Source organism: Macrobrachium nipponense, chromosome 36 (assembly GCF_015104395.2).
Source record: "Macrobrachium nipponense isolate FS-2020 chromosome 36, ASM1510439v2, whole genome shotgun sequence".
NCBI lineage: Eukaryota > Metazoa > Arthropoda > Malacostraca > Decapoda > Palaemonidae > Macrobrachium > Macrobrachium nipponense.
In genome coordinates, this window is record NC_087220.1 from 65,563,944 (window position 1) to 65,585,547 (window position 21,604).

Consider the following 21,604-nt stretch of genomic DNA (forward strand, 5'->3'; position numbering starts at 1 on the left):
GAGGAGCTTCTCTCGGCAAAGAAAAATTAGGAAATCCGCTACCTGCTGAAGAGTGGCTCTGAGCGGAGGGAGACCCCGTCTACGACACCAACCACAAAAGACAGACCACTTTCCCTGGTATACTGCTGCAGAGGACTGTCTGAGGTATCCCGCCATCTCTGTTGCTGCTAGGCGAGAAAAGCCTCTCGCTTGCAAGAGATGGTGGATAACCAGCCGTGAAGACAGGTAATTTACTGCCGGGTGGTACCGTTCTACATGTGGTTGACACAGCAGGTTGTGCCAAGGGGGAATCTCTCGCGGTGCCTCCAAGAGAAGAGCCAGCAGGTCCGGATACCAAATGGCTTGAGGCCATTTGGGTGCCACCAGAACCATCTGAAGATTGCTGGTGACCACCACCCTGCTGATCACCTTGTGAATCAGGCAGAACGGGGGAAAGGCTTAGACTACGAGGTTGTCCCACGGGTGTTGGAGCGCATCCTTTGCAGCTGCCCATGGGTCCGGCACAACTGAGAAGAAAACCTGAAGTTTTCTGTTGAGCCGGGTGGCAAACAGATCCACTACTGGATGCCCCCACAGGTCAAACAGCCTTTCCACCACGTCTGAGTGAAGAGACCATTTGGTCCCAATCACCTGATTTTAGTGGATGAGCTTGTCTGCCACTAAATTCCTCTTGCCTGGAATATATCTGGCTGACAGCTCTACCGAGTCAGCTACAGCCCACTCGGGCACCTGCATCATCAACTGGTGCAACGGGAGGGACACTAGGCCCCCCTGTTTGTTGGTGTATGCCACTACCGTGGTGTTGTCACTCACCAATACCACTGAGTGTCCCATCAGTCGTTCCCGGAACTCTTGGAGCGCGAGAAACGCAGCCTTGAGTTCCAGAAAGTTGATGTGAAGGTGCCTGTCGTGATGGTTCCACACACCTGCAACCAGCAACTCTTCCAGGTGTGCGCCCCAACCCTCGGTCGATGCGTCTGAGAACAGAAGCATCTCCGGAGGGGGAGTGCGCAGGGGCACTCCTATAAGAGGTTCCCATCGTCTAGCCACCAAGCCAGGCCCTGCCTTACTTCCTCCGTGAGAAGAACCAGGAAGGATTGTGGATCCCATGCCTGTGACCAGCACTCCTTTAGTCTCCATTAAAGAGACCACAGGGGGAGACGCCCGTGAGGGACTAACTTCTCTAGTGACGACAGGTGACCGATCATGACTTGCGTCTGAACTGACTGTTCCTGTCGTGACAGGAACCGTCTGGCTGCCTCCCTGAACCTGCTGTTCCGCGAGTCTGCGGGGAAGACTCGTGCTGCTACCGTATCGATCAGCATGCCCAGGTACTTTATCCTCTGCTTGGATTCGAGATCTGACTTCTCGACATTTACCACGATCCCCAGATCGTAGCAGAAGTCGAGGAGTCGATCTCTGTCCTGTAGCAATGGCGAGCGGGAGCTTGCCAGGACCAGCCAATCGCCGAGATACCTCATCAGACGTATCCCGACTGAATGGGCCTAAGCCGACACCACAGTGAACACTTGCGTGAACACCTGTGGGGCGGTTGAAAGACTGAAACAAAGTGCCATGAATTGGCACACCGTCCCGTCGAGGATAAAGCAGAGGTACTTCCTGGAGGACTGGTGGATGGGTATTTGAAAATACACATCCTTCATGTCCACTGAAAGCAGGAAATCGTTCCCCCAGATGGAGTCGAGCACTGAGCATGCCGTTTCAATCGTGAACCGAGTCTGGTGAACGAAATGGTTCGAGGGAGAGATCTATCACCGGTCTCCAGCCCCCCATAGACTTCTCCACCAGGAAAAGTCGGCTGTAGAAACCAGGTGACTGATCTCGCATGATCTCCACAGCTCCTTGCTCAGCATGGTCTTTAATTCTTGTGTCGGTGCTACATCCCTGGCAGAACCGGGACGTATGTCTGAAGATGGACTGGGTGTGAGGTGAGGGGTGGCCTCAACTCGAAAAGCAGTAGGTATCCCTCCCAACGGACATCCACTACCCAAGTCTTGGCTCTGTAGCGCTGCAAAGTTGCCCAATGGCTCCCCAGGCACCCCCCCAACTTCCGGCAGCAGTTGGGGAACGCTGTCCCTAGCGTTTCCCTCTTCCCCTTCCGCTTAGACACTTTCCCGCGAGAGAAGGAGGCCTGAGAGGAGGGTTGACGCTCACTTCTCGAAGCTAAAGAAGAAGGCTGGGTCTTTCCTCGCGCTACCCTCGATGATGCTGACGTCTTGGGAGCAGAGGAAGCGCTAGCTTAGCTCTGAGGCTTAGCCGCAGTTGAACAAGACTGCCAGAAGTCTTCGTAACTGCCTGGTGTACTAAGCAGTCACTGTCCTCAGCTCTCCGCTTTTCCACCGCAGCGTCCACCATCTCTCTGGGGATGAGAGAGGAGGAACCCAGCAACGGTCCGTTGCATAGACCCAACCTCACCTCTCGACCGGCTGCTCTAGTTACGCTAGTCAGGACTGCGTCCCGTCTCCTCAAAACAAGGTTGGCCAACAGGTTGGCTGTCTGGTGGGCGAGGTAGGAGATGGCCCTACCTCCAGACTGGCAGTCTCCCGAACGCCGAGTCCTCCTCAAAAACGATAACTCTTGAGGAGGCTGCGACTCTGGATACTGTGAGGGACCACAGATCCAGCCAGGAGACAGCATGGAAAGCTGCCATGGCAGTGGATTCCGGGGCCGATGTCTCTTGGTTCTCAGACAGCAGGTGATGAAGAGGCACTCCCGGATTTAGACGAGCTAGCTCTGGATCTACCTGCTTGTAAGCAACGGGTCTACTGAGGGCACGTAGAAGTGCCGCTGATGAAGCAAAAGGAGGGGGAAGCAGCTTGTCCGACCTGCTGGCCCTGACTGAGGCCTCTTGTCCGGAGACAAGGGCGTTCACCTGGTCCAACACGCCGTCGACAAAGGAAGACCAGGGTAGTCCCACCGTTGCTCTGGATTCCTTCCTAGGACCCCAGAACGACTCCAACCTCGATGGAGGGTCAGAGGGAGCAACCACCGATCCTTCCCCGAGGTCGTTGTACTGACGAATCAGCGCAATGACCTCTGCAAAGGACCTCTGTATCTCAGGAGTGATCGCTTCCTGAAGCGATGGACCGTCAGATCCACCAAGCAGATCACTTCTTGGGACACTCTTCCTTCAGGAGGAAGAACCTCACCAGACCCCTTATGGTCTCCTCCAACCACTGAGCGTACGATCTGGTCAGTCCTAGGACCGAGCCAGGCTCGTAGGCTCTCGTGGCCAGATCGTAGGGAGTGCACTCCTCACAGTCACTCCTGTTCGCCTCGCTCCTCCCGGTGGAGGAGGTTGAAGGGACAGGTGAGGAACACCTGTCACTCCTACCCTGCCTACCAGCTGAGCCAGCAGGCTGGGAGGACTGCAGGCGACTGAGGTGCAGGTCTGGACCAGCGGTCTACCTGCGGAGAAACGCTGGACCGAGGATGGTAGCGTCGGTCTCGTGCGTCAGGGGAGCTGCTACCAGCCGTGCAAGCTGTCCGGTCCTGGTGGGAGCGACTGTCGGGTGATTGGTAGTGTCCACTAACGCGGTGAGAGCGAGCACCGTCCTCACGACGCGCCACAGTCCCAGAGGCAGCCGAGGCTGTTCCTGGTGACCGGGGAGACCTCTTCCCAGCCTCGATACGTGAACAGTCTGGTGGGACCGTCATGTCAACCCTGGGAACCGGACGATCACTGCGCGAGCGATTGCCAGTCTGGTGAGAATAACCTGAGCGACTCTTGCCATCCTTCTGCTCCGTGCCTGGATCCTGACGGTGAGAGTACTCAGTCGTCTGGTTCATGGCTGCACGATCACCGGTAGATGACCGTACACTCGGTGACACTCGCAAGCGAGCGGTAGAGACGGTTCCCAGTCAAGAGGTAGAACCTCTGGAGCCAGGACCGCTGGTACCTCCACAGTCCCCGTCTTCTTCTTCCCTGAGGAATGAGAGATGGATCCCGTTCCAGCAGAAGACCTACCTGTCCCGCCAGAGCGAGACAGACCCTTAGAAGTCTCAGTGCAAGACTTCTTGAGGAGGAGGAGGAGGAGGAGGAGGAGGAGGAGGAGGAGGAGGAGGAGGAGGAGGAGGAGGAGGCGGCCACCTTCTTCCTTGGCTGGGGGGCCTTGGAAGTCGAAGGGGAGAGGCGACAGAAGATGACGACGAAGAAGAAGACAACGACACCTTCCTCTTCTTGGACTTCTTCTTTGCCAGCTTCCTCAGGACAGCAGCCAGGTCTCCCATCCAAGCTGGAGCTGGGCGGTTGCGGTGGCAACGGGGCCCAATTCCACCTGGCCAGAAGGACCTGCAGGAGCGGCAGCACTTCCACGGACAGGAACAGAGGCAGCAGGTACAGCGACGGCAACAGGAGGGCGATCCAAGGGGGAGCTCTTCGGGCACTCAAAGTCAGGGGGTGGAGCGAGGACAGCAAAACTAGGTGGAGGAGGAACCAGCTCCCCCTGGGGCACATACGTCAGCAGACCTTGAACCGCAGCCGATGGGGTGACCATGGTCACGTGCTGAGTATACACCAAGTGCGGTGGAGCAGCATAACCCGGTGTCGAGACGGTTGTAGTTGTCCTCGTCTCCACCCCGTGAGTGATTGGGGCTGCAGCCAGATGATGAATAAGCCCTGAATACTCGGAGTGCCCGGAGCACTCAGAGAGTGCCACACCTGAGGAAGCAACAGTCGAGTTAAGGGGGGGGGAGGTGTTCCTGTTCGCTCAGAGGGTGAAGGATCCCACACTGAGTGGACAGAAGACCCCGAGTACAACTCCAGGTCAGGGTGTCACCCTCCCTCCTCTGCGCTCGACAAATCAAGCGAAGACGCGGAGGGGGACACATCCCCTGAAGGGGAGAGCGCCATACACGGGAGCTGATGAGGAGGGAGAAAAGAAGATGACGTGCCGGTCACCAGAGGTGTCGAGGGAGAGCTTTCCAACGACACCTTGGCGGCTCTACGTGGCTTCTTCCTCTTCTCGTTCAACTCCCACTGCTCCTACGACCAAGAGACACAAATATCACAAGTTAAGGACCGAGAGCATTCATGCCCTCGGCACCTAGTACACAAAGGATGAGGGTCCATGGCATCGCTGGACCTGAAAGCCCCATGCTTACGGCCTCCCACTCCAGGGCACACTCTCTGGTTGGATGGGGAACGAGAGGGCTTCTCGATTCGTGGGACTGCATGTTCGTTCAGCGATGCAATTCCACAAATACAGGCAGTGCCCGGGTTACAATCGTCGTAAGCCGAAAATCGTTGTAAGCCGGAACATTGTCAAAAATCCTAAGAATACCTTACTTTTAATGCTTTGGGTACATTGAAACTATGTAAACTGCATTCCTATGTCATTTTTCATCAAAAAAACCTTCAAATATTGATTATTTTGCATTTTTGGTGTCATATTTCATCTGCCAGATGAGCGTTGTAAGCGTCGTAACCCTGGAAATAATGTCTGATGAATATAATTGAAAAGCGTCGTAACCTCGGAAAGTCGTAAGCCGAGACCATCGTAACCCGGGGACTGCCTGTAATGAAAACTAAATAATCACAAGGGTACTTAGTCACTTCCACACAAGTAGTATTCTATAGAAACAGGTTGAAAAGTAAGCAGCTTTGATAATAATCTCATGACAGAGGCGAGCAGAGAGGCGAGCACACGTCTTCACCCGACAGCGGTTGAAAGCAAGTGGTATGTTTACCTCCAGTCAGGCGGGACTCCCGACCATCGGACAAGCAGTTACTGCCGAACAACTTGTTAGTAAATCTTACGACCGGTCCAGCTGGTGCTGAATAGTAATTCCTTATGTAAAGGACCGTTGGTTTGTATAATGTGCCGAAACAAATGAAAGAATAATCATGACAGTACAGTAATGCTAAAAGCTCTGTACGATCACAAGTATGGGGCCTCGGGTTTCTTACACACTTCGGGAGAACCTCACTCTCTGCCAAAGCAGAATCTTCATTTTTGTTTGCATATGGTTGCCGACTTCAAACTAGATAATAAGGTATTAATTTATTCACTGTAAGAACACATATACAATAATGTTAGAGGTAAACTAACTGGTAAAGGGGACTCACAGCAAACAAGGATTCCTCTGTTAAGTTCATAATAGCTATTATGGAACTATGAAATATCAAACAGATGGTAACGTGCTGGCCTCGTAATCTTGGGGATCAGCAGCATTCTCTTCCTGTCAAGGGGTGAATGGTGAGACTACCTACTGGATAGTTACTGCCATGAGTGATGTCACAGTGGGGAGGTTGAGGTTACCTGGCTGACGTCCGTCTGAGAGGCAATAGCCTGTGGGAAGACTGAAACCAGCAAACTTTAATTTTCCAAGCTTACTTTAATTTTTCAAGCTTTCATAAGTTTGTAAAGGGAAATCCTACAATAACAACATTAATGTAGGTGACATGCTCCCTTGATTAAAATATAATAAACAGTAGTACGTACTAACAATATAGTACATATAGTAGTATACATATCCAATAAGTAAGATCCCCTAGGAGAGCCAAAAGATACTGTTTAATTCTGAGTTGCTTATCATGGATCTTTGATCCATATTTGGTGAGGGCTTGCAACACATTATGTACCTGTACGTACAAGAAAATGACAATTTGTCGAAAATTGCATTTTTCCTAACTATACAAACCTGAGGTCCTTTAACAATAGGAAGTAGCTAGCGGCAGCTGAACGGTCCGTCAAGCTTCGAACAAAGGGTGAGAACGGTAGTTAACTGCTTGTCCGACCAGTCGCGCGGAGGTAAACAAATCACTTTTGCTTTTGGCCCATGCAAAATACGCAGAGTGAGGGTGGCATGAGGAGGGACTATGTAAAGGACCTCAGGTTTGTATAGTTAGGAAAAATGCAATTTTCGACAAATTGTCATTTGTTCGATACGTAATACAAACCATCAGTCCTTTAACAATAGGAAGACTCACTTCTTGGGGGTGGGTAAGGAATCTGAGTCTTTTGATGAACAGACTGGTGTTCGTCCATCCCTGGAATGCCTCCCTGGTCGTAAGAGCGAGGAGGAATCCAAGCCCCTGTCCGATTGATCGGGGTGTGCAAACCGCAGGAATCAATGGTCAGGAGCCATCTGGCCAAGTACTAAGAGAGAGGCAAGCGTATCTCTTCGTACCAGCAAGCAAGAACTTGTTCCTGTTTGCAAGAGACAATCATAAAAATGATATTGTTATGATACAATAAAGTTTGTTCATACTTACCTGGCAGATATATATATAGCTGTATTTTCTGAAGTCCGACAGAATTTACAAACTTCTGACACATGCATAGGTGGTCGGCCAGGTGGTTTAGTACCCATTCCCGCCGCTGGGGGAGGCGGGTATCAGGAACCATTCCCTATTTTCTATTCATAATTTTTATTTCCACTGTCCCCGTGAGGGGAGGTGGGTGGGTACTTGATTATATATATCTGCCAGGTAAGTATGAACAAACTTTATTGTATCATAACAATATCATTTTGTTCATGAAACTTACCTGTCAGATATATATATAGCTGAATCCCACCTTTGGAGGTGGGAAAGGGACAGAATAGAAGGATTTTGGGAACAAATGCATGCAGATGATTTACATCTTGGTTCCACCTGTTAGCTTAGCTGACTTCGTGATTACTGTCACCCAAGTCTGCTTCTGCTTTACTAGAGTGCAGCAGGTAGCGGACCTATCAACGCTGGTGCACTCCTCCAGATGATCTGTCACGAGGGCGGACCACAATGTGACTAGACCATATTGACCATACCATGAGGGCTAAGAAGTAAAATAAATATATATATAAAAATATATATATCACCACCTGACCAACCTAGCCAAAGTTAAGGTGTGTTAACTAAGGCCTTAAGAGTTAGAAGTCGCCGTTGTCGGCGACATCAACGACTAAATTAAGAGCTCTTCCTAACCATTTTCTACAGGATAGGATGAATGGTACTTCTTGCCCCCAAGATTGTGTCTGCAGACAACGTATGGCCCTAGCGAGCAGCAGATCTCATATGCCATCTCACATCTCGCAGGGAGTGTGAAGTGAACACAGAGTTGCTTCGCTAAAACATGGTACTCAGGATGTTGCTGAGTGCCATGCTCTGTTGAAATGCTTCCGAGGCCGCGCCCTCACCTCGTGAGCATTCAGATAAAAAGATTTCAAATCTTCGTGCAAACACAATGAAGGAGCATTTTTGAAAGAACTCCTTAACACTAAAGCCAGGGTGTTCTTCGATATGGGCAAGTCTGGTCTTTTTCGGAACACTGCAGATTGCCCGAATGACTTCGACTTTCTTGAGTTTTATGTAGATAAAAAACTTTGAGAGACCCTACGAGGGCACAGGACTCTCTCTGGCTCCTGCCCACTAACTTGTGCCATCCTTGCTTCCAAGCTCCTGGCCCAGGACAAAACGGGTTTCCATTCTTAGGCCACAACGGAAGGCTTAGAGAGCACACCGCCTTGTGTTCTCCAAAGCTAAAACACTTGTGACGATGGCTTAAAATCTCACTAACCCTCTTTGTCGTATCTATTGGGTGGTTAGAAGAAGGCCTTCCTGATCCACATGCAAGAAGTTAATAGGTAGGTGAGGGGTTTCGAATGCTTTGACATCAAGAAACCTTCAAGACTATACGTCTAAGTTCCATATTGAAAGCTTCGATCTGGACATGCACAGTCAGTCCGTCTGTACTAAAGTCAGGTGAGCCGACCAGTTGACCAGTCAGACGAATCAAGGACAGCAAGGCTGTACCCTGAAGACCATAAGGCACTATTCTTCGCTGAAGGATGAAGTGTCTGGACTGCCTGGGCGATTCAATCTAAGCAAACCTTGGGGGTGTATCAACGCAACCCAACGTCGTCAGCGAATCACTCCTGACTCGAGCTTCTGGTGCCAGGAGAAAGGAGCGAGGAGCAAAAAGGCGATTCAGTCCCGAAGGAAGAATGCCTGACAGTCCAACCTGGTCTCATGTTACACGATCATCGGGGTGTATAAACGCAACCGACTTCGTCAACAACGAAACTCAGGGCTACTATATGTCGCCTGATCTCGCACGAGTGTCTGACTCCGAGAAAACAGGCGAGACAAAAAGTAGATGGTGAGCGAGATTCGAGATTCCACAGAACTCAAAGATCGTGAAGGGCTTTGTTGTTTGACAGACGCAAATCTCTGAGCCCAAAGGACCGTCAATAACATATTTGCGTATTCTTTAATAGTTGTGACTGCCAGCTTATCCCATTCTTCAGATGGAAATGGAAGACGGTAATCTTATTCCTGTCAACATCTCGATAGCCTGAACGTAGTCAGACTCAGAGCGGAGAGGTTATAGGTACCTTTCGAGTTAGAGTAGACGGACTCTCTCGGAAAAGGGTCCTTGGAAAGTGAACTAGGAAGTATGTGACCTCTGTGAATCCAAGGATTCCTGAAGGCCAACATGGGGCGATCAGCGTCATTGTCGCTCCCTGTGACGTCATAAATCCTCTTATTACATTTCCTAAGCGATTGAAAAAGGGGAAAAGAGACTAAACATCCATCCCCGTTCAATATCATAGGATGGCATTTAATGGTACCGATCCCGGATCGAGAATAAGGGAGCAGAGAAGAAGAAGCCTCTTCGTCCTCAACATATCGAAGAGAAGAATGAAAGGGCGTCCCTAAAGTCTCCACAACTCTCAACTTACTTCTAAAGAAAGATTCCACTCGGAAGTCAATAGTTGCTGCCGTCGATCGAGACGATTCGTACGGACTTTTGCAATCCTGTAACGAACCTCTAGAGGATCGTTATATTCTACGCCTGTTGTTATAATAGGCTCTTTCTCGTAAACTCGAACAGGGACCGAGAGAAGATACTTCTTAAGATATGAGAGAGCTGTGGAATATCAGAGTTGATCTGGACCACTGGTTCCCAAAAACTCGTTCGAGGACTGGAGGGACTACCGAATCGCTTTTACTTCTTTCAGATTAAGATCCAGGACATCTGAAACCCTATCCAGATGTCCGGCACCTTCTTTCTATCACCTCAGGTGTATAGACGCACTGAGAGATGTTCAGAATCATTCCTAGATCTTGAATAATATTTCAGTTTCCCGGTAGGAAAAAACTGTGATCTGAATTGCAGTCTATTCGGGGAAACAAACTTCTTCAGGAAGGAAATGGTCCCCAGCAAGCTCATCCATTCCCTCCCCGAGTATGCTTACTTCCCTAATAAGGCTGCGCTTTGCCTAAGCAGGAGAGCATATAAAAGTGCAATGTTGCGGTAGACTCGTAGTTCTATACCGTGCGGTAACGAGCACCGAAAGGATTAAGAGATAACTCTGTTGAACATAGTAAGGCAAAACGAATGCAATGTTTATTCATTCACGTAAGAAATCCCTTCAATCTTAGGCTAAAGTCCGTGATTGTAGGACAGAGATACAGTTAGTCAGTCAATCCATCAGGAGAGACGTAGCCGCCAGCACAGAGATACGGTTGGTCAGTCAATCCCGCAGGAGAGAGAGACGTAACCTACCGAGCATGACAGCGCACGATCTGTTACTGGCCCTCGGTTTTTGGGACTGGAGGACAGGTACACAGCGTGACAGCAGCAGCCAGCAGCTTACGATGTCGTCTCTTAACTTTATTGTCTGGGTTGCCAGCTACCCTATTCTACGAAGAAATAGGTCCGTTATTTTTTGAGCAGAAAGACTCTCAAGCCTGGTATATATAAGCGAAACAGAAAACGCTAAATATATATATGCGTTTTGTGTCGTCAGAACACTACCATACAACGGTAAAAGATAAATCGGAAACTCCTGGAAGGCTGCAGGGAGTAACGATTACATGTCCTTAAAATAGACAATAGACCTCTCGGTTGCCATCCGAAGAGGTAACTACAGCAAGCGTATATGACTTGAAACCAACCAGAAATAGAATAACGCAAGGCAAAATATGAAATTATATCACAATAAAGTTTGTTCAAACTTACCTGGCAGACATATATATAGCTGAATTCGGAAATACAGCTACATACATATCTGACAGGCAAGTTTCATGAACAAAACTTAAGAGAATCGAAGCAGTCAGCTCAAGCTTCTTATGTTATTGGAGATAAGCGTTCATTGACGTAGTCTACAAGTCTATTTCTTGTACGAGTCTGCGAATGACGAATGAGAGCTCTTCCGAATCTTGTCAATAAGAGCTTATTCGCTTACGCAATATCAAGTTAATGAGATGTTTGTCAAATGAGAACTAACCCATTTACGGGACAAAGAGATATTTTGTCAATGAGGGGATACCCACTTACTTGACAAAACGATAGTATATTGTCAATGGGGGAAATCCCACTTGTCACTGAATTGACAAAACGTAATCCAGGAAGTCGAGCATTTTATTTTTCCGATTCCCGTCTCAAACGAGGAAGGGGCAAGAATCCTGTTAAGAGACTGGGCTTACGGCAGGTAGAACGACAATGTTCAATTCGGCAGCGTAGTCCCGACTAGAAACTAACAAAACCTATCATCTGAAGAACCCTTTCAGATGGGCTAAAAATTATCCTGGGAAGAGGAAGAAATTCTCCAACCAGCTTCCTCTCCCGTATCACAACTAATGCCTGCTAAAGCTTAAAATTTATTGCAGTATGGCAAAGGAAGTCCTGTCTTGCGCTTTCCTGAAGAGCGTCCTTTTGATGAGTGCCTTTGCAAGAATCCTACTGAACGTTGCCGAGAGTCCTGACGTGCAGGACATCGAGCCTTTACATAACCCGTAACTGCCTTATCGAAAAGTCTTGACGCAGTAGAGAAAACGAGATCTTCCCTTGAGCTTTCCTTAACTACCTCCATCCACCCTTTGCGAAAAGCAATATAATATTGACAGAGACCTCTTGAATTCACGAAACCCGAGGTCTTGCTGGGTTTCGAAGACGAAGTTGTCTGTTCACTTTAAGCTTCCTCCGAAGCACTGCTTACTTCACATTCTTTGCATGTGGAAGGTATAAGGTATCACCGAAGGTAGAGGTAAAAATTCTTGAGGCCCAAATCGTAACAAGAGCTAGAAGAGTTCAACAGAAACGTTCAGCCAGGCGACAGACCTGGCGTGCGCTGGCGTGCGCTGGCGTGCGCTGGCCGCGCGTCGGCGTCCATGGCGCAGCAGCGAGCACGCTCGGCGTTCACTGGCGCGCGACGCGCGCGGTATCCACGGCGTAGCGCTCGGCGTCCACTGCACGGTGCGCGCTTGGCGTGCACCCGCGCGCGCCTGGCGTCCATCCGAACGTCCCCCACCCCGTCCAAGCCGAGCGTCAAAAAGAAGCGTGCAGAAAGCGTCACGCTCCTGACAGGCGTCAAACAAGCGAGATACATCTCGGAGAGAAATCCGACTGCACGAAACAGTCTCAGGAGAAGGGTTGATCGTGTGAGAATACGAGGGTCGACTGGCGAGGGGAACGCCTTCTTATTCTCACAGTAACAAAGCTCGGACGTCCGCTCTCAAAAGCGTCCTGCTACTGAAGACTTCTTTTTCATATTTCTCGGTGGAAAGACATACACGTGATCAGGCGACGTTCTCGCCTCGCTTACTTCTCACTGGAACGCATAACGAGAGAGAGAGGACGTGAAGCGTCCTCTTCTATAAAGCTTCTATTTAGAGGGCGCGAGTCCTTCCGAAAGCTCCAACCCCTGCGCGGGGAGGACGCTTCGGAAGACGAGAAGCAATCCTTCAGATTCGTGCACGTGCACGCACTTAGCAGTCTGGGGATTTTCATCAGAAACTGCCGAAGGCACGCCAGATCGGTGGGGGTTCCTCGTAACCCTCCTTCGGCTTTCGACATGCTCTCTCCCCGAGTCCTGGGAGTCAAGCAGAGGTCCCGGCCTAGAGGCGAAATAAGGCCGATCTGACGCACCCTCCACTACACAAGGGGCACTGTCACTGCACTTAGCCACTTCACTATTGCTCTCTAAAGCAAGCACTTTCGATTCTAAGATACGAATCGAAAGTGTATTAGAGAAAGGGCAATAACCTCTACAGACACTGTTTAGGGCCCGAAGGCAACATTACAGGGTTATGAGAAACAATAACAGAAGTAGCACTCTTCACAACAATGAAGGAGAGCGATCACCATCCCGCAGGACATATTCATAACCCGTAGGCCATACTACAGGTTAGGTTCAAAAAAAAAAAACAAATCTCAGGAAGGTTAGCAGGTTCACTACCCTGACTTTTGTTTACTGATTAATTGCGTACATACGAATCATACGTTTTCCTTACGGAATTAGGACATGTTTACTGATTAATTGCGGTACAATAACGAATCATACGTCTTCCTTACGGAATTAGACAAAGTCTCACACTCCTTACATGACAAATCTCAACAAAAAAGCAAGATCATACCCCTCGTGGCATACCAAGTGCGGATCTACCGAAGCTTTCGGTAGCCACACCCTATCTTTGCAGACAACACCCTCTGAAACTAGCCTAACTAGATTCAGATATTTTATGCAAAAATGAATCAAATTCAATTCAATTTAAGATAGCGTATGTCTAGCACAAATCCAAGTAAATAAATTAAAAGACAATTAGGATACTTAGCGGCAATGAAGTTTCCAAAATCTAAGACGGAGGTACTGGAAACAGGTGTTTCCAGCACTGGCGACAGAAAAATGTTATTGTTATAATACAATTAAGTTTGTTCATACTTACCTGGCAGATATATATATAGCTGTATTCTCCGAAGTCCGACAGAATTTCAAAATTCGCGGCACAGCAGTGGGCGGCCAGGTGGTAGTACCCATTCCCGCCGCTGGGAGGCGGATATCAGGAACTATTCCCATTTTCTATTCATATTTTATCAGTGCCACTGTCTCCTGAGGGGAGGTGGGTGGGCACTTTAATTATATATATCTGCCAGGTAAGTATGAACAAACTTAATTGTATTATAACAATAACATTTTGTTCATGAAACTTACCTGACAGATATATATATAGCTGAATCCCACCTTCGGATGGTGGGAAGAGACAGAATAGGATTTTTGGGAAACTAAATTAGTAGATGATATACATCTTGGTTCCTCACCTGTTAGCATAGCCGACTTCGTGATTACTGTCACCAAGTCTGCTTTCTTCTGCGTTACTAGAGTTGCCAGCGCGAGGTAGAGACCGTAATGCTGGTGCGCTCTAGATGATCTGTCAACGGGGGGCGTGACCACAATGTGACTAGACATATGACCATACTTCTGAGGGCAACGAAGCTAAAAACCACCACCTGACCTAACCTATCAAAGTTAGTTCCATAACTTCTAGGCTAAAGAAAAGGAACGCGCCTCAAGCGACCAACCTTCAAAGTTAAAAGCACACCTATCCCTTTTCTATAGGATAGGATTCGTGTTGCTTGCTGTCCCAATAATATATCTACGGATATGTATGGTCCTAGCGACTTACAGATCTCAAATGTCGTCTTCACATTCCCGTCGGGAGTGTGAAGCGAACACAGAGTTGCTTCGCTAAAGCGTGGCACTCAGGATGTTACTGAGTGTCATGCCCTGTTGAAATAAAAATGCTTCCGAGGCCGCGCCCTCACCTCTGAGCATTCATATTAAGAAAATCTCAAATCTTTATGCAAACATAATGAATGAGACTTCTTAAAAGAACTCCTTGACTATAGTGCCAGGGTGTTCTTGGACATGAACCAGTCTGGTCTTTTACGGAACACCGCAGATTGTCCGTTGACCTCGACTTTCCATAGTTTTATCAAGATAAAACTTGAGAGACCCGACAGGGCACAGGATCTTCTAATGCCCTTGCCCAACAATTTGTGCCATACCCTTGGTCTCCAAGCCTTCGGGTCAAGGGTTAGACAGGTTTTTCGTTCTTATCAAGAACGGAAGGCTTAGAGGACAGACCGCATTATGTCCTTTAAAGCTAAAACCTCTGATGATGGCTAAAACCTCACTAACCCTCTTTGCCGTGGCTAGAGCGTTAGAATGTTATCCTTTCTGGGCACGTGTATTAAGTTCGCAGAAAGGATAGGTTCGAAATGCTTTTGGCATCAGAAACTCAGACTACGTCTAAGTTCCATGCCGAAACCTGCGATCCAGAGAATTTCAAGATCTCCCCAGACCTCAAAGATCGTGAAGCTTTGTTGTTTGACAGAACCGAATCTCTGAGCCTAGAGGCCGTCAACAACATATTTGCATATTCTACAATAGTTAGGACTTCTATCTTATCTCATACTTCATACGGAAAGATAGAACATAAGAAATTCACAGAGGTCGAGGTGGAGGAACAGTCATTTCCCTTCACTATCTCCAGAAACGGCCCCCTCCGATTGAACACTGAAAATAGGCAGCACTGCTTTGCCTTGGCCAAGAGACTGCCATTAATCTTGAAGATCTTATCGCTTCTCGATAGTCTGAACGCCTTCAGACTCAGAGAGGAGATATTAGATACTTCACTAAGTGACGATGTTAGATTACACCGTTTTCTCTCGGGAAGGGTCTTTGGACAATTCTCTGAATTACCTGACCTCTGTGAATCCAACCTCTTAGAGGCCAACATGTGGCGACTAAAGCTAATCCTCTAGGATCATGAATAAGGGAACAACTTAAGAGGAAGCTCCTTCGTCTTCAATATGACGAAAAACTTAACGAAAGGACGCCCTCGTCTCTCCTCACTTTCGACATCCTTCTAAGTGAGGATTACTCAGACGTCAGTAGTTGTTGCCTTCGATCGAGAAGACCCGCACGGACGTGCACTAGTTTAACGAACCTCTTGAGGATCGTTACGTTCCGTGCCCAAGCCCATAACCAATTCTCTTCTTGAGCTATGAGAGAGCTGAGAAATTATCCGAGATGATTTGGGCCACTCGATCCAAACTCACCCTTCGAGGAACTGGATAATAGCCGACAATTTGGCTTCCAATTCTTTCAGACAATGTGCCAGAACATCTGTTCCTCTGTTCGGATGTCTGGCACCCTCTCGCTATCACCCGAGGGTGATCCTCAAGCCGTTGAGAGAAAATTAGAATTATTACAAGATCTTGATGTTATTCCAATTTCTTCCTGAGGAAAATAAAGTGTAGAGGTCTGAATTGCTGTTTTATTCAGGGAAAACAAGCTTCTCCAGCGAGGAAATGGTCCCCAGCAAACTCATCCATTCCCTCACTCAGCCTGCTTCTTCCCTAAATAAGGCTGCGCTTTGCATAAGCAGGAGAGCATTATTATAGTGCTATGCCGCGGTAGATTCGTACAGAATTCTGTTACCGTGCGGTAAACCCGCACCGAAACAAGTATAAGATATATCTTGTTGAAATTTTCTAAGTAAACGGAAGGCATGTTCATTCATGATTACTAGAAATTTCCTCAACCCGGCGGCTAAAAATCCCATGAATTGTTAGGGCAGAGAGACGGTTTATTCAGCCATTCCCGCAAGGGAGAGAGACGTAAACCAACCGCGCATGACACCTAGCTAGCCGGGTACTGCGTAGATTAGCATGCATCAGGAGTAACAGCAGCCTTGTTCATCGTCTCGCACTATCTGCCTGAGTTGCCAGCTACTCCTTTTACGAAGGATAGGTATGAAATTATCGAGCAAAAGGAAACTCTCAAGCAGGCATATTTTAAACGAAACAAAATTCGCTAAATACAGAAGCTGAGTTGGTGTTGCAGTTCAATTAGAAATACTTCTCGTCTAACCTGAAGAGTTGTTCTTACTCCGAAACTCTTGGAAGGTTGAAGGGAGTGTCAAATAAATACATTAGAACAACAGTTCTTTCGGCTTCTATCCGCAGAGGTAAATACGATATGCGTATATGACTTGACCCATGCGTTAGCAAAATGACGCAAAGATAAACTACGTAAGTATTGTAGTAATTTGAACATCGAATTCTCTACTACATCTTTCTCGACGAGGAAGAGAGAAAGAAAAGGAAAACGACTGTCCACGTTCTAATGAATGAGACTTTTTAAAAGAACTCCTTGACTCTTTGCCAAGAAAAGGGAGTAATATTTCGAATAGAGATCATCAAGAGAGAACCGAGGATCGAAAAGGACCGTTCAATGTTCTTATGATATTGGACATAAGACTTCCTGGATCTAGTCTACAAGTCTTTTTCTTACTCCCCGGATGAGCCTCTGAAAATGAATGAGAGCTCTTCCGAAATTTGTTAATGAGTTTATCCGCTTAAACGATAAAACGTTAAAATCTATGTCAATGAGAACTACCCCATTTATGAGGGGTCCCCCACTTAAATGACAAAACGTTTAGTATCTTGACAATGGGGAAAACGTCCTTACTTGACAAAACTATTAGCACTTTGCTAATAGGGGAAACCCCTTTAACATGACCGAAAGTCACCCAGGAATCCGAGTATATAATCTTCCCTTCCCGATTCTCAGAGAAATCGAAGAAGAGGAAAGAGGGATCGAAGAAAAAAATTCTGGGTATGTCTCTCCGCTAACTCCGAATCCTTTTTTTAAAAATTTCTGTAAAGGAATGTCCTGTGGAGAGTCCACTGAAAAAAACCTCCTCTTGACGAGCGTTTAGAAAGCGTCAAGCGTCCTAAGAAACGTCCTGAACAGCAAATAAGACGCCTTCTACAAGTCTTTTCTCTCGCAAAGCGTCCTGCCTAGCTTCCACCAAAGCATCCTGGCGAATGTCCACAAAAGCGTCCTGCCGAGCGTCCTGCTTAGCGTCCTGGAAAGCGTCCTGCCGAGCGTCCTCAAAAGCGTCCTGGGAAAGCGTCCTCAAAAAAGCGTCCTGCTGATCGGTCCAAAATCCAAAAGCGTCCTGCTGAGCGTCCTCAAAAAACGTCCTGCCGAGCATCCTCAAAAGCGTCCTGGAAAGCGTCCTCAAAAGCGTCCTGCTGAGCGTCCTCAAAAAACGTCCTGCTTAGCTACGAGCGTGTCTGAGCAGAGAACACCAAGTCTTCTGAACGACGCTTCAGAGAGCGCCCTGATGCATGCAAGGCCCGCCAAGAGGCGTCCTGGCGAGCGACCTTGCCAACATCTCAATGTTATGACGAACCCGCGTTTTGCGTATGACGTTGAATATTTTCAAGGGACGTCCTCAATGCGAGTTCTCCATGGAGAGCCGCATGCTGCTCCTGAAGTGTGTGAACACTAAAGGACGACGTATTATGGCTTTCGTCTTCAAGACGGGCCTTAAAGACCTTCATACCTTCTTACAAAGACAGTGGCCGCCTGTGCGACAACTTGCGTCTTAGTAATGCAAAAGAACATCTCAGAAACGCACTCAACAAAGGAACGCCGAGCGTCCGAAAGACACCCTCGCAAGGTGCTTGCCGAGCGTCCTGGAGAATGTCTCTACTTATAGGACGTCGAGCACCTCCAAAAGCTTCCTCACGTCTAAATTGCCCTTCTTATGCCGAACCAGAGAAACGATAAGTTGTTTGGACTGTGCAAAGCAAGCTTGCCCGGACGTCAAAACTTATCAGCTTGCTTTTTCGAAGTAAAGCGAACGTTACATAACGTATACGGAGCGCCATGAGGAGAGGAGACGAATACTGAGTTGCTCCTCCAAAAGGTGGAATCTAGAATGTCCTTGATTACCAAATTCTTTTGGAATGCTAGCGAGATTGAAACAGCTCTAACTTCATGAGCGTTCACTCGCAGGAGGCTCAAATCACTCTTCTAGGTCAAGATGAAGAGCTCCTTAATAATGTATAAAAAAAAAACGAGCGTTCACTCGGGAGGCTCAAATCACTCTTTCTGGCAAGATGAATGAGCCTCCTTAATAATATAAACGAGCGTTCACTCGCGGAGGCTCAAATCACTCTTCTGGCAAGTAATGACCTCCTTAATGTCCCTTAAAAGAGCCAGTGCATTCTTCTAAAAGGGTAAATGTGGTCTCTTTACTCTTTCATCCTCTCGTGACGAGAGAGAGGACGTGAAGCGTCCTCTTCTCTAAAGCTTCTTTAGGGGGCGCAAGTCCTTCCGAGAACTCCAACCCTGTGTGGGGAGGACGCCTCGGAGGACGAGAAGCAATCCTTCAAGATTCGTGCACTTGTTGCTCGATCTTCGGCAGCCTGGGAAGCGACAACAGGACCTGCCGAAAGGAAGCCAGATCAGCATGAAAAACCCGTAACCCTCCTTCGGCTTTTGACATGCCCTCTCCCTGGTTTCCTGGGAGTCCGACAGAGGTCTAGGCCTAGAGGCGTTATGGGGCCGATCTGACGTTCCCTCCTAACGAGAGAGAGGACGTGAAGCGTCCTCTTCTCTAAAGCTTCTTAGAGGGCGCGAGTCCTTCCGAGAGCTCCAAAACCCTTGCGCGGGGAGGACGCCTCGGAGGACGAGAAGCAATCCTTCAAGATTCGTGCACGTGCACGATCTTTAGCAGCCTGGGAAGCGTCAACAGGTTCTGCCGAAGGGACGCCAGATCGGTGGGAGCCCCCGTAACCCTCTTGCGGCTTTCGACATGCCCTCTCCTGAGTCCTGGGAGTCCGACAGAGGTCCAGGCCTAGAGGCATTATGGGGCCGATCTGACGCCCCCTCCACAAACACAAGGGCACTACACTTCACAACACTGATTGGAGAGCGAGCACTTAGTCTAAGATTACTTGATGTAATCCTCTAGCAGACACTTCTTCTAGGCCCGTAAGCCATACCACAGGGTTAGGCAAAATAAAATCTACAGGAGGTTAGAAGGTTCATTATTTCTAATTCTGTTTTACTGTGGAGGAAAACTCCTGATTCTAACACGCTCTAAAATGCGTACATGAATCCTACTTCTTTCCGTAAGTCACACATTACACTAATTACATTGAACTTATGCAAAGAAAACATGTAAAACGTCATATATACTAAGCGAGTGCTACCGAAAGTTCCGGTAGCCTCACCCTACCCCAAGCAGACAACAAAGTCTGAAACTAGGCTAACTAGCTTCAGACATCAAATGCAATGAAAAAATTTACGATAGCGTATGCCTAGCCACAAATCCAAGTCAATAATTGAAAGAATAATTAGGATACTTAAGCGGCTAATGAAGTTTCAAAATCCTAGGCGGAGGTCTGTAAACAGTTGTTTAACCGACCGGTCGACAAAAAAAAGAAAAAATATGAATAGAAAATGGGAATAAGTTCCTGATTATCCGCCTCCCAGCGGCGGGAATGGGGAGGTACTACCACCTGGCCGCCCACACTGCGTGTGCCGCGAATTTTGAAATTCTGTCGGACTTCGGAGAATACAGCTATATATATATCTGTCAGGTAAGTTTCATGAACAAAATTATGAATAGAAAATGGGAATGGTTCCTGATACCCGCCTCCCAGCGGCGGGAATGGGTACTAACCACCTGGCCGACCACTGCGTGTGTCGGAAGTTTTAAAAATTCTGTCGGACTTCAGAAAATACAGCTATATATATATATCTACAGGTAAGTTTCATGAACAAATTATGGGTTTGTCTCAAGCTGGCATCCACTTCCTACCCCTTGTTGGAGGAAGTGGTGGATATACGCTCCTATCCCTAGTGAAAGGGATAGGATGGGGCTCTGTTGAGTAGCTCACCTGCATCTTGTCCTTATCCAGCAGGGTGACGACCGTGTCCCTCTACCTACAGGTAGAGGAAAAGAAAAAGATGGGAAGAGGAGCCAGTCACACTCTCATTCACTCATCCTTTCTTACGGTCACACCAGGACTCGATGCTGTTCAGCCTGCGAGGGTCTGGGTTCGCTACACAACGTGTTGAGCAGCCACCACGGGTCCCAAGGAAAAAAGATCCAAGGACTGTTGGCAATATCCCAAGGTAGAAAGGGTGAGGGTGCATTGGTCTGGTTGGACCAGACCCCTGCCTTCAGTACCTGCGACACGGAGAAGTTCTTGCGGACAAAGCAGCATCTCCTTCGCATCGAAGACGGTGAAGTCCATTAGGGAGGGGATTGTGAACGACTCGAACCGATTGTCAGGGACCGAACGGGTTTCGAGTTTCTTCGACTACGAAGTTCGGTTACGAAATCGAGCGTCACGGATCCCCACCACTCCCCATGGATGCCTGACTTCGCAGGAGAAGTCATGCAGTTTTCTCAGAGGAAAAGAAGGGAATAGTCGCATGACCTATCCCTCTTCTCGACTTCGGTGATGTCCAGTACCCATACTGGTCTGTCCGTCTGCAACGAAGAGTCTCGCATCCTCCTATCCCCATGCAGCGAAGTTCTCGGTAGTGGATAGGACACCAACTCTCCATGGTGGGTGTCGATGGTATGGGTACTGTGACAAGCTATTAAGACGAAGTAATGATTGCTCTGTAACAACCAAACTAAGTCAACAGCGTAGTTCGTAACTGACTCGGGCGCTCTGACAGCTGTCGACTGACTGCGTTCGGTAGGAGGCAGGCAAGTTGTCCAAGCATCCGAGTAAGTCACGTGACTTTCGCCCTTAAAAGGGTTATGCCGAGAGACCAAACAAATAGTGTATTTGTTTGTCACCTATACCGGACGCGGAGGTGATTATTCTCTTTAGGCATGTGCCCAACAGGCGAAAGTCAATTGCCTTCTAGAGACCGAGGTCCCTGAAGGCAAGACATTCTCATAGTTGTTGAATCTCAGCTAAGGAGAAACAACACTATGTGCCGTTGAAGACGAAGGTAGACATTGAATGCAACCTACGTCTTCACAGAC

At 48.2% G+C, this 21,604-nt stretch overlaps 1 protein-coding gene across 1 annotated transcript in view; it reads right to left on the minus strand.

The window, feature by feature from the left end:
* LOC135203481 (oocyte zinc finger protein XlCOF6-like) overlaps positions 1-21,604 on the minus strand; it is a 146,228-nt gene that overhangs the window by 116,760 nt on the left and 7,864 nt on the right. The window contains exon 3 of the mRNA XM_064233203.1: positions 6,089-6,322. The gene's annotated coding sequence lies outside the window, so the exon portion shown is untranslated. The remainder of the gene's footprint in view (positions 1-6,088; positions 6,323-21,604) is intronic.